The following is a 19,500-nucleotide window of genomic DNA, read 5'->3' on the forward strand; positions in this document are numbered from 1 at the left end:
ATCAGTCAGTCATCAGTCAGCAGTTGTTAATGTTAGTTGGGTTTGTCGAAAAAGTTTTCAAATTGTTCAATTTTCTACACTGGTATTAAAAAAATATCCTCTTAATATTCTGAAGAATTATTATTATTATTATTATTATTATCACTTCTTCTTCTTCTTCTTCTTACTACTACTACTACTACTACTACAACAAACAACTTTTATACACTATTGTTATTAATTTGTAGAAGTAGTCCTGACTACTTGAGAGCATGCCCATAAAAGTAGTAGGCCCAAGTAGTATGATCCATACATTTTCAAACACTGCATGGCACATATCAGGTTATTTGCACTATTGCCACTATCCATTATTCATATGGACTTACTGCTTGCTGAATGTATTTGAGCTGAAACAGCAAGCATGATTTTGCTAACATTATGAATTCTGAATGTTTCAACCATTTCTGAGAATGAGTATTTATTTGGGAGCACAAACAAGCATTTTAATCCTGTCCAGTGTTTTTTGGTAAGCATTAACAGACAGACAGACAGGTACATAGACAGGGAGACAAATATTCAGAAAGATGGATAAATAAATGCAGGATCACATGAACCAACTCAATTCTGTCTCTGGGGCAGCAATGTCTACATGTAACATGGCTATAGTCCTCTGCATTACCAGGAACAGTGCACCCACAACAGTGCCACTTCCTGTCCATTCCAATCTTCCCCTCTCCCCTCAAATGGCCCTACCATTTGCCACTTCACCTGTCAATCAGAGAATGGGCATGGTGAACTCCAGCCAGAACAGAGCACAGTGCTGTTATTATGGTATTAAAATGACTCAGGCAATAATATAAACTGTGAGTAAGTGCTCTAGTACAGATTCTCCCCTCCATAGAATGCTAATGCAGCACAGATGTTCTGATTTGAGACACACGGTAAGATCTGAATAAAGTAAATAATAACCCAAACACTCCACCCTCTTCTGCCAGCACTGTCAGAAGCCTCCACACAGCCAGAATTGCACAAAATAACATCCTAAAGCAAACACACAGACAAAGAAAGCAATCGTCAGACACACAGAAATCATAAGGGCCAAAGAGGCAATACTGTGCGCTGGTTTTGTTGTACAATCACTAAAGTAAGTCCTATGCTTGCTTTTTCAAATTACAGCAAAATAAATTAACAACTAACCAATATTACAATATTAACAATGTTAAAAATCTTCCCTATACCACAGTATAACTGCTTCTGTCTGTTGGCAGGACAGTCTGTCTAACATGAGAGAATGCAAACTTCAGGGCAGTCTAACATAAGAGAATGCAAACTGTATCTCTGCATTTTGCATGTCATGCAGTCAAATGCAAACAAAATAAAGCAATCCATCTTGTGTGAGGGTAATCTTCATAACACACTCTCCAAGTCGACAACCACAGACACTGCACATAAGTACATATATGTCACTGCAATATCTGCTAAAGCCCAACTACAGCCGCTCTACCACTAATGACAGTACAAGTCAAACCATAGCATTATCTAGTCTTTTCAGTAGACACTGATTAACAGAAAAAAAGAAGTCCCTTGCTCTCAATATTTACCCACTACGACCACTAGCATTGTCATCGCTGATCTTCAAGGGGCAGCAGTGTAATAAACACACCGACAAACATGAAAACATGAGACCTAGCTGTGAGCATTCCTTAAAACAACAACAATATATAACCACCAGATTATATTACAGAGTATGTGAACTTAATTTCTCTCTCTACTGTATAAAACCTGGTCCACACTTCACAGCAGAAGGAAGAAAGTTCTGGCACTGGTGCTGAGCCCAGCCTGGTTCCCTCAGGTGGACAGACAAGCCAGACTTGATGCTCTCTTTTAAGATGAGCCCATCTGTTTTTAATGAGAGGGGAGAAGTTGGGTCCTGAACATCCACCCTTTTGTTATTAAGAGTTACTGCAGACTTTTAGTGTTTTAGTTTCCATGGTTACTGGTTAGTGAGTCTATATTTCTGAATTTTCTTGCTTCATTTTCAAATGCTAACTTTTATTCTTTACACAAAGAAACAGAGGCCAGTTTAAACATGTATGTGAACCTGTCATGTTTGTTTTCAATCTTCTTAGTTACTTTCGTAGCATTAGTACCTCAGATGCATCATCATGGTCTCAGTAAAAATAACCCTTTTCACTCTATTGTAAGATCACCATCATCATTTAATTATTATTATTATTATTATTATTATTTATTTTTTTTTTTTTTAAGAAAACTCCCACTATAATAGCTCTCCCTCTCCAACTATACCAGTATCATCAGTTTAGGTGGACAAAAAGATGTACACGCTACTCCTTTGACACAAATGAGCACTACCAGCTACAAAACAGCTATTTCTTGGATCCCCTGGGCACATGTCCTAGCTACAGCACAGCAATATTCAGGCAGTAAGACTCACTTCTGCCACGCTGTGCAGGGCTTTTGTCAGTTTCCATGAAAACTTGATTTTCCTAAGAAAATTTCTAGACAAGAGCACACATACGTAAAGTAAAAATTAGACCAACCAGTAATGTTAGGATACTGAGATACATCAAGTGCCTTCAGCAGAGAGGATGACACATGTGATGTAATCATATCTATATGTTTTGATACCAGAACTAAAAAGTATGTTTGGCAAAAAGGAACACAGAAGGTAGAACCATGTGATATCTTCATTCACTGAACATCAACCATTGTTTCCTATTGTTTAACTTGGGAATCTGAACTCCTGTATCCAGCTCCACGGTGCAGACACAGTGCAGTGTACCACAGCACAGCGCTCAGATGCCGCTTGAACAGTGCGTACTGGGAGATGCCGGAGTCAAAGAGCTGTGTTGGATGTATGTTTGTAGAAGGAGGGTCAGTGGAAAGCCTGAAACATGATTACCAGCTATTTGTATAGAAAATACACTGGTAAAATCAGGATCAATGGACTCCTTGAAGGAAACAACAGCTCCATGTTTCATGTAATTAGCTCAAGTGATGTGGGGATACTGACGCTCCTGCAATAGTTGTGGGTGAACCAAGATGAACTGTTAGAAAAGCAGAGCAGTGATGCATGTGGGCGGCTGATTGTTGAATAATTACCCCTGCAAAATACTACTCATGCATAGTGCAGTTTAAGGCAAGCCATTCTTGGATTGTAGATAAGGTCAGTGAGCTACTGTGACCAAAATGTGGGGGCACTGGCACAGTGAATGCAATAGCAGGTAGTCTTTAAGAATCTGTAATAAAAAAAAAAATACCAACAACATAAAACATATAAACAAACAAACAAAAACAAACAAACAGTCTTGCTTTAAGTGCAAATGATTCAAAATCCTCATTATAATAACCCATACATGCTGCTAGCTTCTGTTTTATCTTGTTAAATCAAAAGAAAAATTCAAAATATTTCTGTAACACTAAATGCAGACATGTAGACAATAATACAATTAAGCTACCATACTAAAGAATAAACCATGTACCTGTAAACACTGAGAAAAGAACTGGAAGAGGTCTGTTGGGTTAGGAAACAGTATGCCTGGCTCCTGCCTGCTCTGTGTGGACCAGAATTCTACATTCTGGTCATCCTATAGCTTGCATACTGTGGAACGATGCAAGAGTGTCAGTATGTGTATGTGTAGGGAGAAGAAGTTTACACCTCTAACACACACTAACACACAGGACAGATGTGGACAGCCTATGCTGTGTGTGAGGCCCAGCTGGGGCCCTTGTTCTTAAGGGCACTCATGCAAACACAGATCATATATGCGGTATTAGGAAACCGATGCCATGACTTGTGCTTACCACAGGGGAAGCAATAAGCAATGACAGCCATAGTGAATGGCTATCAAAATATGAATAAACGAAAAGGTAAGCTGACAATATGAATAGTTGGGTCTTCTAGAACAACTCCTTTAATCATAATTAAACACTTCTAAAATGATCTGCTTTTTAGATGACCATGTTTAGCAGCAACATACAAAAAACAGCTATGTGCACTGTGAAGACCACATAAGATAATGATTTTATAATAAGCTAAATGAGCTATAGTTTACAAGTCTTTTCTACGGTAAGTGACAGGAAAGCATCCAGGCAACAAAGCTCAGTTCTACTCAGAGACCTCTTCATCTCTGAAAATATCAAGATCCAGTGGCAAGAGAAAGAAAAGGTAGTGGCATGTAAAGGTAAACATATTCTACTGTGATGAAACCAAACCTTTCAAAGTCTGAGTATGGAAGCATCTCTGCAGCAAACATGTTTTCTTTGAAATCACCAGGTTCTCTCACCCAGAAAACGTTACTCCTGACAGTTCTGTAGATTATACTGGTGCCTGCTGGTAAGAGCATGGTAATCTTTCATAAAAATATGGTCTAATCCTCATGGACTGCAGTGTTGTAGCAGTGTAAGTTTGTTCGAAGTAAATTAACTGATCAGGACATGTTCTGGGTAAGCAAACCAAGAGAGTTAAGGTGGATAAACTGACAGACACTAAATCTCAAATACCATTATTAGCCATCCTATTAGACTATAATTAGTCAATGAAAATGGATAAAGTTATGTAAATTAATTCTTAGCAAACATCTCTAAGGGACTTGTTTGGGATTCTTGAAGTGATGCTTCCAATTCTTGAGGAAGCTAGTGAACTTTGGCAGGATTTTCCAATAATACAGTTAAAAATGTATCAAATTGATCTGCAGGAAGAAGGAATCACTCAGGGTGGAACTCATCCGAAATGTTTGCTTTCAGGAGCCAAAACCAACTGTGCCAAGGGAATCACTGACAAAGACAAAACAAATGTGGAGTAGAATGATTACATTTGTGCATTTATACAACTCAGTCTTTGATCTGAGCCTGCTATTTAGACAATGCTTCATCTGACCAGTGTTTGTAATGCTGATTGGACATTATAATGTGTATGGGGCATGTGAAATGAGGCAGGACATTGAGAGCTTAGTTGAATAGATGACACTGGTCCATTTTTTTTTTTAATTTTTTTTTTTTTTAAATACTTAAATTATAGAACCAGTGGTTTAACTAAATTCATTATTTATGACCCAGGGCTAGGTAAAGAACAGAACTGGAAGTGGACACACACATGCGCACACAAACACTCAAACACACCCAACCTGTAGAAAAGCAATCCAGACCAGGCTTAAAACTCAGAGCAGGCCTGGTGTAGGTACTGAGGTCTGTTTAGTGACAGCCGGCTCCTGTTGGACAGAGCCAATGTGTGATCCCTCTCTGTGTTTGGCAGGATCCTTGCTGCTGGCAGCCAAGCAGACAGCTGCAGAGAGCAGTGACTTGAACACACAGTTATGTAACCACTGACACAGGGCTCAAGGAGGCCCCTGTTAAATCTGATGTCTGCAATAATGTTACATCCTATGTTTAAGTTTTTAAACTTTGCTGTATACACTGTTTCTCATTCCAGTCCTGAAAACCCATGAACCCATCAACCCCTGAAAAGCATTCGTTTCTTAGGAACTATTGGTCTCCATGAAATAAAAATTCAAGAAGCCACTGTAAATGATACCAATTTAACTAATATTCACAAGTCATACATGTTTTGCAAAACTGTGCTGAACACCCAATCCTTGCAAATGCTTGTACATACAACCAAACTGCATCACAACAGTTGAAGGAGAAACACACCACACCATACATCTTGCATAACCATTTTCACAGTCCTCTCCTTTGTTAGTCCATGATACACAGTCAGACCAGGCTGATGTGGCTGACAGAGCTCCATCCCACTGCACTGGAGGTAAAGGATAAAAACAACACATCTGAATTCTGCTGGAGGCCTTGCCAGCTTGCCAGTGTGTTACAGCTGTGTGTTACAGAGTCGAGGAGTGGTTTTCTGCTCGGGCCGCTCCTGCTGCTCACCGTGCACACAGCTGGAGGAATTTCCAGTGAAGCCCTACTAAAGCTTGCCCTACCTGGGTGTAGAGAGCAGCCACCTTGACCACATGTCTCTGTAGAGGCAGACTCCAGGATATATCAGCAACTCCAACAAAGCACCACCAAGACAGATGGTACTGTGAAACATTAAGGGAAGGCTAGGAGAACAGGAAAAGAGCAAGGATGTGATACCATACGAAAACGTGCAGAGAGGGAAGCTAGGTTACAAGTAGTTGAAACATGGTAGCTAGAGAGAAACAATCAGGGATCACTGGTTGGAAGTAGCAGATGGACTAACAGAAATGTTGTATGCAAGACAGACAGGTGGTGAAAGAAACAGACAGAGTGTGTCTGCCTCTGACTGCTGAGCCAAGCCTTTCTTGTCTTTTGTGACCTGATATGCTGAGATCTTTCTACTAAATAAGGGAGGAGTGGGAGCAGGACCAGCACAGAGACACATGCAGATACACATGTTTTCAAAGAGGTGAGTGCATGCTAAAGAAGGGAGGGAATGAGAGGGAACAAGATGTCCTCTGTAATCAAAAAGCCACATTTGAATGACTATTCAGTGATCCTTAGACAGACAAAAGTGATTTAAAAATCCAATTCGGAGCACTAATATGCCTTTGGGTGGCTGTTTTCTCAAAATGTTGTTCCTTAACCTAAACGGACTCAACCACACAAGAGTCAATGGTGTCTTACAGTCATAATATATATGTACTTATGTGGAAGTGCAATCTATCTTCAGCCATAAAAAACACAAACACATCACTGCTCTTCTTACTCCAAAAATGTTCTTTTGATCTGTGATTGTCACTGAGGGCAATCCCACAGGCCTGCCAATGAGACAAGCTTCCAGACACATACTTGTGGTGTGCATCGAGCTAATGCTCTTCAATGTTATGCAAGTCAGTGCCACAAACAGTAAACATTGCCCTTCTTGCAATCTTACCAACTTAAAAGTGCAAGGGAAGGTCTGAGGGAGGTTTTCCCAACCACTTAATTATTTCATAGTAATCATCAACATGGTAAAATACTATTACAAATAGACAGTGACAACTTTGTATTGCTTAAAATTTCTCTACATGCAGATTTATCTGCATCATATGATATTCTTCCAATAATTTGCATCACAGTAGCTACAGTCAATCAGCAGAGCTCACTATTTTGGACAAGGAATTCTATACTCATCTGCAGTGGTAGCCAAGACTCCCTTGGGTCCAGGCCAAATAATGTTCGACAAGACCGCACAGCATTTACCTAGACTCCTGACCTAAATTACACAAAGACAGCAGCACACAACTCCAGGAACATCATGAAAGCTACCGATGGTGTCCAACATTTTGGTAACAAAAGATATACAACACAACTGTTGTACACAAGCCACACCATAAAAGAGCTGTATTCATTGACAATAATAATGACAACAAGAGCTAAATAATGATGTATAAAGATGATCCGATTTCCCTTTTGCAGACGCTTTCCAGTGAAGCTGTTAAGTTATAATTACACCATTATTCAGGTTGGTCCAGTAGTCTACAAAGCTCTTGCTTTAGGGAAGGGCTGACTATAAACACTCTGCACAATACAGCTAAGACAGAGAGCTCCTTCAGATAAAGAAAAGGGAATACAATTAAAACAGCCTTCTTTGAACCATATGAATACATTTATTTTGTGAGTGTGTGTGTGTGTGTGTATGCCCTGCTTCCAATGCTGACCATTACAGTTACTGTATATCCTTTACTTATATTCAGAGCTTGTCTGCATGTCTTTGGAGTGTTTCAAGGCAAAGTTTAGCACTAATCCCAAGAATCAAGATCATATTTCTTGACTGCCATTCATGCCAACAATGGGATATTCAAGAGTTAAGCAAGATGGAGTGAAAGTGAGTGGGCGAGCGAGTATGCATTATTTCATTGTGCATGTGTTAGTGTATGTGTGTGTGTGTGTGTGTGTATATGTATGTATGTGTGTACGTATGTGTGTACTGCTTCCAGTGCTTACCATTTAAACTATGAAAGTATACAATCCAAACTGTCCTTCCCATGGTAGAAATATAGTGATCGTACAGTCACTGTATATCCCTCACTTATATTCGAGCTTGTTTGGGTGTCCTTGGTCTGCTTCAAGCAAAAGCCTTAGCAATAATCTCAGTAATCAAAATCGTATTTCTTAGACAGTAATGCCAAAAAATTAGATATTAAGCAAGATGGAGAGAAAATAAGTGAATGGCTGGGTGAGTGAATATGTAGTATTTATGTGTGTGTCATCTGGGCATGAGCTATATTTGTAAGTCCCTGAATATCTGTCCTCCTGGGTCTTTCCTCAGAGGTACAGTTGCTCTATTAATCTCATGTGCTTTAGAGAACACGTTTATGCAGGAGCATGAAAGGGCTGTATGCCTGAGCTTGCTCCTGTCCCTGTGATCAGACACAGGGATTACAGAGCCTATATGTATACAACCACATTACAAACAATGGTTGTGGGGCAGTCTGAGTGTATGTGTGTCAGTCTGTGTGTGTGCATGTGTAAATGCATTACGAGGACAAAACAAGGACAATTACCAGCAATGGCGGAAAAGTCAAACGTCAACTATTTGTTATCTTGGAAAATATGTTAAATCATTCATGTATTCAGAGTGACTAAACACTGAAAATGACTCACTCAATAAACATCTTTACAGACATGATCAATGATCAAAGCACCCCTTCTAATTTTCATATAATTCAGATATGCAATGTGATAAAAGCTACAATTTTGCCAACAATTGTTATAAATATATGCATAACTCACTAGCCAGTGAATGAATGACTTAAATATGAAAGAGTTTTTAAAAAAAGGTTAACGAAGGAAAACAATTAAGCCTGCCAATTGCCACACCATCAAACCCCTCCTCTCTTGTAGACCTGAATACTATGTGGCAGCTTCAGCAGTGAGATCTTGCTGGTATCAATCTGCAAAATTAGGACTTACCTTATCTCTCTAAAACTCTAACTGTATATGTCTAAACCTATTGCAAGAACATGTGCAGCAAACAGTATTCTGCTGAGGTACGGGTGGTGTAGGCTTTGGGGCAGCACTGTGGTTTGCATGTGAAGCTGCTCTGGTATAGGTAATGATTAACTGATAGCAATTGCTGGCATGCATCTTATGAAGGGTTCCGCAGTTGTGTGCAAACTAAATGTTTACGAGTAACGATTCAGTTTTAAAGCCCCATTATTTGTCCTTAAATACAAATATTGTGTCTTGAATAAATATTTTGGTTGTTGATGAAGCAAAGCCATCTCTGCCATTATACAGAAACACACACACACACAAATGTTTTAAAAGGTACTCTCTCTCTACTGGCAGAAGGAAAGCGATCAGAAATAGGATGCCATGCCAGCAACATGAGGAAGGTGACAGACTAGAGTCTCACTAAACATCAACCTCCTGTTCTTCCTCTTGGTTTGGATATAGTCATGATGATTTTCCAACAAAACTACAGACTGCTTCATAACATTGCTAAAAGAACACAGAGGTTTCCTCTTCTTTAAATAAGCTTACACCTATGCTGTACACCCTGCTGCAAAACCTTTTCTGCACATTCTGTAAAATGTTGTGGCTGGGTGATGTTCTAATTTAAAATAAACAAACAAACAAATAAGCATTAAAGACAAAAGCAGAACCATAGCAGAATGACAGAGGCTGGTAAATGTCAGACAAATCAGACAGCAACCAGAAAATCAGAGGAGTAACATCAATGTACCATCTCCAGTTGTGGCAGGCCAGGACATGAAAGTGTAGGTGAATCACTGATCGACAGGTCCTAAGGGTGGTCATCCTCATTCAGCATAGCATTAGAGAACACACTGCATCACACATATTTATACCTTCCTCATCCTAATAACCTATAGTGTGCTCTCCCTGCAGCAATTGTGCTGACATATACTAAGGCTATAAGCGAGAGATTAATAAGCGAGGGGAATGCTGGGAAAAGTGAGCACACTGACCTTTGTCTCCAAGCAATTACCTGCCCAAAATATCTGCTTGGCTGAGTTTGTAGTGGGTCACTTGGCTCTACAGCTTTCTCCAAACCCTGTAACTAATGCTCCTATTCTGACGTGCTGATGCTGAACTAGTCAAACGATGCCAAAAATTATAAGAGTGCTTTATTCACTGCTTGATAATTTCATCTTAAGTTTCAAAATAAAAGTAAATATCGAAAGTGAATGGCCAATTCTAAAATGTCCTTATAAAAATGTAATGGTAACATATTTCCATTAAAATCCTCATTTTACGACAGGCAGAACAGCACAGTGTTGAGCCTAGAACTATAAGTGGGATGAGGAAAGAGCACCAGAGGTCATTCTGTGCCATGGTTAATAAAGCAAGCAGTGATTATTAAAAATTCCTAGGCACTTACTGGCAGCATGCAGCTGTTAACCTAAAAGACCCAAACAGATCTCTAGAAAACTTCAGCATTCAGGCGATAGAGATCATTTAACGTCTTAGTCATCACCTATTCTGTAATGCATGTCAGAGTAAATATTGTGGCAGACATATTCCTTTATGTTGCAGTATCGATTTCGTATGTTACTTTGTAATGCTCTGTTGCAAATGATAAATGTTTATTCATTCCAGTAACATTGTTGTAAACTAATGTATTACCTCGAATTGATTTTAACACAAGCAATCTCATTCAAGTTAAAGTATTATTCAAAATGATCAGAAATATTTTTGGCATAGATGGACTGAAGTAAATAAGTTCTCAACCAGACCTTGAAACCCAGCAGGAGGCATACTGGCCAAACTCTGTAAAGGTCAGACAAACTCAAATGTATGTGGCTGTTTCAACAGAAAGTGCTCTGAAAATTTAAGATTACAAAAATAATCACTTGACTTTAACTCTGGAACATGTCACTGATGTCTTTTATTAAATTACTTGGACTGAGAGTGATCTCTAGTGGTGTTTGACATATTACTTCTGATAACATAGTGGATATTAGATATTACAGATAATACATGTGCCCTAAATTATAAAGCAGATGTATTAGTTTTTGGAAAAGTGAAAGTTCTTCGCTTTCCGGTGGACGCGCTATCAAATTACTAGAGCAAGGTGATCCCTGCTGCGGTTATTTTTCTGCCAAAATGACCCACTGTCACGGCCTACTTTGTGGCTACCTAGAACAGCAATTAAACTTAATTGAATGAACAAGATATGACTATTATTTGCCCAGAGGACAATTACCTGTTTATACTGGAGGTTCGCAGTATCTCCTCTGTCTTAAAGTAACTTGAAAAAACCTTCACAGCGTTAACCAGTATATTAAAACTGCTCTTAAAATACCAAGCTCTTGGTACCATGTCCGTAATTTTCAAGAAGATCAACGTTTGCAGGATTCAAGTGGCGCGTACTGGACTGCTTCGGACGTTTAACAAGAAATAGTTTTCTTTTCTGCTGTCCATCGAGACAGCAAAACAGACTGTAGAAACGTTGGTAACCTTCCTGTACGCCTACATTTCTCATAAATGACCTGTCTTATTTGCAGACAAACGGTTCAATCACATTGCGTTTCAAGAACGCTAATTCGGTTACAGGAAGTCAATATTCATACTAGCTAGCGCCACTTAAGAAAAGTATAGCTACCTTTTACGATGATTTCGTTAAATCATGCATGTTTCACCTAAACATTATGGCTCTATCGAGCAGCCTAATGATATACTTGAGCAAATGTTATGTTCGTCGACATCTTATTAGCTTATACAGAAGCTTATCCCTTAGCACAAAATTTCCTTAGCAACTTGCTTTTCGCGCTTATGCGTTCCAAAATCAGTCTTGGCAACCACGAAATAAGGAATGGAAACGTCTGAGCGTATTTACAGCTGTTCACTGCCTTGTTACATTACCTGACACAGCTGCCTTTGCTCCTCTGGTCATTTACTCCGTGAAGCACAGTCCAGCAGTCCGCATCCTACAACGTTGTCATACGGCGTATGTACTTCTGCTTCTCTCGGCGTTTTTTGGAGGCTGGGCTAACCTTCCTCCTTGTCAAACTGGATCTGCAATCCCACATTCAGCTGATCAGCACAACAAAAACAGTCTCGAGAAACGCAAACAAGTTCGCGCCGCACCACCCTGCACGAGACACCCCGAGGGCCCGCCCCCTTCTAGGCTCCTGCCACTGGACGCTCTTACAGGTTTTATGGCAATTAATAATCATGAGACGATGTCCGTCGATTGCGCCTATTGGCCCAAAGAGTACCATCATTTTTAATTCTCTCCTCGCTGGCGGCTTCTGTCAGATGACGTCATGGAACATTCCAAAAATTCCGATTTGCAGTATTCTTCAAAGTTCAAAGTCTGCTGTACTATGCTAAACCAGTATATAATATATTAATCTATATAATTGTACCTTACCTCCCTTTTCATAGCATTCCCGCTGTTTACAGTTGTAGCAGTCAGGGGGTGAACAAATCAGTACACACTCGTTCAATAATCCAGGTCTGGTAGGGAAAACGGTAGGCTTTTTTAGGGTAAGTAATTACATGCCATTTTCAGTGAATGCATCATGGGGAGGCAGGCAATGTTGCTGATGTGAGCACATTTTCTGATATTCCCTTACGCTTACTCCTCAGCATGGTTTAGCCTCCTCCATTTGAGTTAAAACCACTTAGTGTAGAACTAAGTGATAAACAGCCCACATGGGGACTATTACAGGGCTTAACCACCAGCATGGACATTGTTTATTTTAACCCTTTACATTAATGAGTGGGTGATTTGGGTGAGAGAACAAGGTAGAGTGGGGTGTTTACCCATTAGACAGTATAATACACAAAGCTCATTTGCATAGTAAGGTTTATTCACTGAATTACAAGCATGTTTACTTTGTATTGTTAGTAAAGTATTGGAAGTTTATATTTCTCACTCCTCAAAACACTGTAACAAGCTGAGAGTATTTATCATCTAGGTTGGCAGTATTATAATGCTTATGTTCCTTAATATGTTGATCTTTAGATCTGGGAATGGATAGGCCTTGACATTATGGAACTGGCTTTAAATTACATAATATGATCCTCCCACTTTCCATTATCTGTTTAGCTTTACTGTGTTGTAATAATGGAAAAAGTGTGGCATGTTGATTGCTAATAAAATTCACATACAATTTTTAAACCATGTTTATAGCACAAAGATGAGGGCTATTAAAAGAGGCAATGCAGATGCTCAGACCATTTCCTTTTTTATTTTTTGCTAGGTCTGTGAATATGACTCAGTGTCACATTACTGTTTCAGCTGGAAATGCATAATTCTATCATGATATGAATACAACAACAGGGACTCATGCACAGGGCAGTCACAACACCCTCAAACATAGATTTAATTACACTTCATCTAAAACCTGATGCCAATCCAGTTCTGCTGGGCCAACTGGTTGGGTATCTTCTAATTTTTAAAGAGATTAGTTTTTTCCCTTCTCTTATCAAATTGTACGGCATAGAGACTGTCAGTTTACTTTGGCTGCACTTTACAGAAATGGGTCTGTTTTCGTTCTCTCTCTCTCTCTCTCTCTCTCTCTCTCTCTCTCTCTCTCTCTCTCTCTCTCTCTCTCTCTCTCTCTCTCTCTCTCTCTCTCTCTCTCTCTCTCTCTCTCTCTCTCTCTCTCTCTCTCTCTCTCGGTCTGCTTGGGATGGAGTTCCTCACTCCCAGGCCTCCTTCCAACACTCTCTAGATAACCCTTTTCATACAACATGCACTGTGAGACACCAACCTGCTTAAACAATTAATTGTAATAAAGCACACCATTTCAATACAGTACTATTTATTATACATTTCTAAGCATGTTTTGGGGTTCTGGTTATTTCCAAGCCAAATATTTAGCTTGACAACTAAGACATTATGACAATGTTTATGACATCAATTGTACTCAAAGGCCTTACCTTCTTTGGGGCTCTTCCTAAACATCTTTGTACTTTCAGATAGTTATATGATCGGTTTATCAGTTTAACTGCATGTGGTGTGCAGAGGTTGAGATTGTTGAAATGCAAGAGGTTGAAATGCAAATGTGCCAACTTAAACTCATTTATATCAGTGAGAAGACTAAATAAAACAGAAATCTCATTACCTCTTGGCATGGTGTCATCAGGCGCTCTGAAGATCTGCCTCCTGCAGATCCTGCGGTGTGTGGTAAAGTTCACCTGGCACTCAGGTGATGAGTCATAGCTCTCTGGGATCTGTCATTGTCATTAGATGCCACCACTGCTAAGACTCCCTGCAGAGAGTGAGGGGGTTGCAGGTCTATCGCCATGGCAGCAGCAGTATGAGGCTGAGTCACACAGGATGCCATACAGAGGGTGAAGTTGTGAGAGGTACATGCAGGGGAGATGGGGTTTAACCCACGGGTAAAAGGGGACATTGTCTAAAATAGCTGTTTTGATGGACTGGCCATTCTTCTCACTTTTCCCCCAAACTGTGCTTATGCCCTTTTGAACCACAGAATATCTTTATACTCAAGGCTAGACAGTGCTTGTTCTCTTTGGAAGGCATCACTGTTGCTGCATCTTCCATGTTAGGCTTTTGTCCCTGAGGGGGAGTGTCTCGACAGAGAGAGAGAGAGAGAGAGAGAGAGAGAGAGAGAGAGAGAGAGAGAGAGAGAGAGAGAGAGAGAGAGAGAGAGAGGAACAGACAGAGAGGAAGAGACACCGAGGGAGAAACAAGCAGAGAAAGAAACACAGAGAGACAGACAGCCAGAGCATCAGCAGGAACACCACAGTGTGAGAGCTCCACACAGTGACAATACGATCGTACCAGACTTATGTAACAGCACTGCCTGCATGTTTCTCTTCTAGCCGACGACCAGCATGGTGAGTATTATATAACTACATTAGTCTCCCCTCAGAGGTCTGCTGCGTCTGCGCAGTACACACTACAGAGTGAGAAGGACAGAGAGAGCGAAAGGGACTGTACCACACACTGCTATAACAGTAACATAGTCAATGATTTTGCAGAGGCAGAAAGAAGTATGAATGCTAACATAAATTAGTTCAGATGTACTGAACTCAAGTATGTAGTGAATCATGTATAATAAATTAGCTAACTCCATTTTCTTAAACTCTGTGATCATAGCAATGTTGTCAATACAGCTTTAATACATTATTAGACATACTGTTTAATTCAGTATAGTAGACGGCTTATATGCTTTTTACTGCACACAGCTAGCCCCTAGTGTTAGGAGGAATCAGACTACTCAAAATAGGCAGGCCCAGACTGGCAGGCAGGTGGGTAGTCACTGGCCTCTCCAACCTGCTTCTACAAGGCCCAAGGTCCCATGGAGACTAACAGGGTGGTAAAGTTGGGTAAATGCTCTCAGTGTACATGCGCCAGCAGTGCACAAACTCAATTAGCTGTACTCCATACTGAAGTGTAATCCAATGTGCCTGGTCTTACACTTAGAATGCAATTACATCTCTGACAAGCAGGTTCAGTCCATTCTAAATTAGAGCAGGGTTTGTGCTTCTATTACAGACATTGTCACAAAGAATATTTCCTATAAAAGCCTACCATGGCAACACAAACATATACATATATGAAACTGCATGCATCCATACAAGCTTTCTCTCTCACTCCCTCTACATACATACATACATACATACATACATACATAGAGTTTTCTCTTGTAGTAAGCTGCCCATTTCCTTGTGCAGACTCTTGTAATCTCAAAGCTAGGCTACTGCAACATGCTACTTGCTGGTCTTCCTTTAAGAGCCATCAGACCTCTACAACTTGTCCAGAATGCAGCAGCTGACTGGTCTTCAATCTACCGAAGTTCACACGTCACTCCCCTGCTGCGCTCCCTTCACTGGCTTCCAGTAGCTGCCGGCATCAAATGTAAAAACTTGATGCTTGCATACAAAGCCAAAAATGGACCAGTCCCTCCATACATGATGTCAATGGTCAAAGCCCAATCCGTACCTCGAGTATTTTTTACCATAAGTACGGCTAGGCCTAAAAAACAATGCTTCAAGTCTCATGGAAGACAAGCATCAAGATTATTCTCTGTCAAGGCTCCCAGATGGTGGAATGAACTTTCTCTGGCTGTCTGGACAGCAGAGTCCCTTGCAGTCTTCAAACGCAGACTGAGGACCCATCTATTTTTGGAATATTTAAATGACCACTGATCCTGCACCTTTGCTGAGTAACTGAGCCTCTAGTATGTAGGGTATTATTTGTTATTGCATTTATTGTTGTCTGTGATAGTGCTTATACATGTTTTTGCATTTCTAGTCATCAGCATTGATCCCTATAGTTCAACAGTATTCTTGTTCAACGGTAACTTAACCACTAACCTACTGTACTGAGTTTATCCTAGGAGAAAATGACAAAGCACTTTTGTAAGTTGCTCTGGATAAGAGAGAGAGAGAGAGAGAGAGAGAGAGAGAGAGAGAGAGAGAGAGAGAGAGAGAGAAAGCTTGTGTTGCTGAATGCTGTTTCACTAATTTCAGACCACTTGTTCAGTTGCCAACAGAAAAAGTGCATCAGTTCTATAACACTATGTATTTAATTAGCTGGTAATATAGCACTGGGTTACAGAAAGAGGTGAAAATAAAATAAAAAATGCATCCACTCTGGGGTAAGGCCTACATGCAGCTCTATTTATAAAGATGAAAATCTCTGCTCAAGGATACATTATCATCACTGTGACATATGACTGTGCAACAAGGCTTGGTGCAACTACATACAACTACAGTTATGTAGTTACATTCACATACAAAACTTCATAAAATGCATAACAGCATTAATGCAATTCTACCTATTAATTAGCATTGTACTGGGTCTATATTGCATGATTGTTGCTCCTTTGTAATGGCAAAGCTGCAACAGGAAGTGATTTCATTCTCTAGGACTGTATTTAACAGAGGGCTGAGCCAGAGAGGTGGATTGAGGGGATAGGTCATCACTAAGCCTCTACAACCTTGTCTAGCATCAATTGTGACCAAGTGTGAATGTGTGAATGAGTGTGCTGGGACAGCAACATAGTTTCGTTAATGTGTCTTTGATTTATTCATTTGTCCACTTTACCCCATTAAACCACATGCTTCTTCTAAAAAATTTGTAGTATAAATGGATAAATATAAATGTATAAATTGGAAGAGGACAAAGAAAACAAAAAAACAAAATGCACTGCACATTGTTTTAGCAAATATACCTGAAGATGAGAATATTTTTTTATTTTATTATTTTATCTATTTTTTTTTTGCCTGTGAAAAGTGACATTCTAATAATCATGTAATTGGATCAGCAGTTATATGGTTGGATTACATCCAAGAATGATTATTTTCACTAAGTTGTTACAGTAGCTTTGTTGGAGATAGTTTATGTCAACTTGTAATGAGATGATGGTGACAATAATGGTGAGGATTATTGTAATTATTTATCTAGTATGATACACTTTGCAACGTAAAAAATATTTTGCTGCTCAAGATTTACAAATATGAGCTGCTATTAGCAAGCCAACAGGTATATTCATCAGCCAGCTAGTTTAACATGAAAGATCAGTCACATTTAAACATCAGTGATGTTATCATATCACTATACTCAAGCTCCTTCTTTCTTTTGAGAAACCCGGGTCTGATCATCGTATTTTCTTAAATTACTGTTAGAATCTTGAGTGGTTACCTCTCCATTGCTGAGATGTGTGTAAACAAGAGACCTAGAGAACATTTTTTAACATTTGTTATCTATAACAATTGCAGTGTAAAAAGTGGACTATTATTTTGTCACTTTGTGCAGCAAATTAGCTTGCACGATGGCAGAACTTTAGAAACCTGTGCATTTTTCTCAGCATCAAGGCACAGAAAAACAATCAAACTCTATGCTTGCTGAGGAGATTTCCAAACATTTCAGATGTCCTAGTGTTGGCAGGTGTGAAAAATCATGTAGAGTAAAGGAAGCCTTGTGAAACTTGGCTTGCACAGTCCCGTTAAATGTGTGAGTCAGTAAAGCAAGTAGGTAATGTGTCTTCTTTATAATTTCCAACTAATGTCCAACTCACTGAAAGAATGTTTAATGAGGATTCGTCATTATTAGTGATGATGACGATGAAAACCAGATGATACAGGATGTTTCACATTCAGTCATATAGTCATGGAAAGTGTATGGGTGTATTAGACTGAATGAGTAGTGGGTAGTAGCTTCTGTCTATTAAGTCCCAATCCTGCAGCCCTGCTACTAGATGGTATGATGTTGATTTTGGCAATGCTAAAGAAGAGCAACATTTGGAATAGTCTTTGACCTCATTTCTGATCCATTTTCTAACCACTGCCAAAAAGTGTTGGTTTCTCCACTTTTTAGGTATTTTGGCTTACTGGGACTGAGCTGAGCATAGGTCAGAACTTCCCAGAAGTATAAACACAAAACCACAAGAAAACAAGACTGGATACTGAGCATAATGAATATGCCAAGACCTCCCTTGGGTAACTTTACTCTTCCACTGAGTCGCTGGAGCTGGCTGGGCCAAAAACTATTTGCTCTCCTTTGAGCTGGAAGAAAATGGAGTAGTGCAGTCCTGCTGACTTACTCAGTTTAAACACAATGCCAAGTAATACTTTATTTTATTTTATTTGAATGACATGTTTATGCATATGTCTTAACTTTTTTTAATAATCAAAGTAAATGCATTTAAGTACATATTTTTGTATTGACAATTCACTTATCCAGACATGGTCATTAAAATAACTGAATTAAAGATACTGCTTTCTCTGCGTCTAAACAGCTCTGGGCTCTGTAATCAGCAACTAAAATGTAATACAGATATGCTGTATTGACCACTTTGAAAACTTCTCTACAAGAAGATGGATGCAGCAAAAAGAAATGTAGACTAAATGCTAATCATACATGTTATTGGAAGGAGCAGCTTTGGAGAAAGGTTTGGATGGAGGCTGTGAGGCTAAAAGGGAGGGGGCTGAGGTAACAGGAACTCTAACATTGATTACAGAAGACTTTAAAGTACTTAAAGTATGTACAGCAGTGAAAAAAAAAAAACATTCAAGGAGTAAGTTTTCATATCATTACAAAACAAGTGAATTACAAATGTAGTAAATAAATAACCTTATGAAGCACATCAAGCTCCGTGAAGGATGACTTGCCACATGATTGTTGTTAATGTTCTCCGTTGTTGAATTCCTCTCATGATAGAACAGGAAAAATATAAAACTGTGCAAGTACTATGGTTCCCCAAAATGAAGCAGAACCCTTAAATTTTATGTGCTTTTTCACATGTGAAGTCAAGAAAGTAGCCACAATTTCATGAGCACTGTTTGGTGAAGATCATAGATTAAGTATGTAAATCAAGTATTCCTACCATTAAGACCATTACTAAAATGCAGATATATTTGATTGGAAGAGGAAAGCACTCATTTCAATACCCTCCTTATTCTCCAGACACCCAAACATCTCCACTAGTTTGTGAAAATATACCAAGTACCTTTCCATTGTGTATTGTTCCTTTCAAACTAAACCATCTTAAATGCGCTTTTCTTAGCTATCTTGGCAGTAGAATCATTTTGGCTGTGTGGCATGCCAAACTCCTCAGAAGTGCGAGTGCAGTAATTGCTTGTAAATGA

At 39.4% G+C, this 19,500-nt stretch overlaps 1 protein-coding gene across 2 annotated transcripts in view; it reads right to left on the reverse strand.

The window, feature by feature from the left end:
* hivep3b (HIVEP zinc finger 3b) overlaps window positions 1-12,031 on the reverse strand; it is a 44,623-nt gene extending 32,592 nt beyond the window's left edge. The window contains exon 1 of one of the 2 annotated variants that reach the window (XM_027001566.3): window positions 11,791-12,031. The gene's annotated coding sequence lies outside the window, so the exon portion shown is untranslated. The remainder of the gene's footprint in view (window positions 1-11,790) is intronic. The other variant, XM_027001568.3, reaches the window with a different exon arrangement.
* Between the last annotated feature and the right edge of the window lie 7,469 nt (window positions 12,032-19,500).

This window comes from Electrophorus electricus, chromosome 14 (genome assembly GCF_041902795.1).
Source record: "Electrophorus electricus isolate QZ-2024a chromosome 14, ASM4190279v1, whole genome shotgun sequence".
NCBI lineage: Eukaryota > Metazoa > Chordata > Actinopteri > Gymnotiformes > Gymnotidae > Electrophorus > Electrophorus electricus.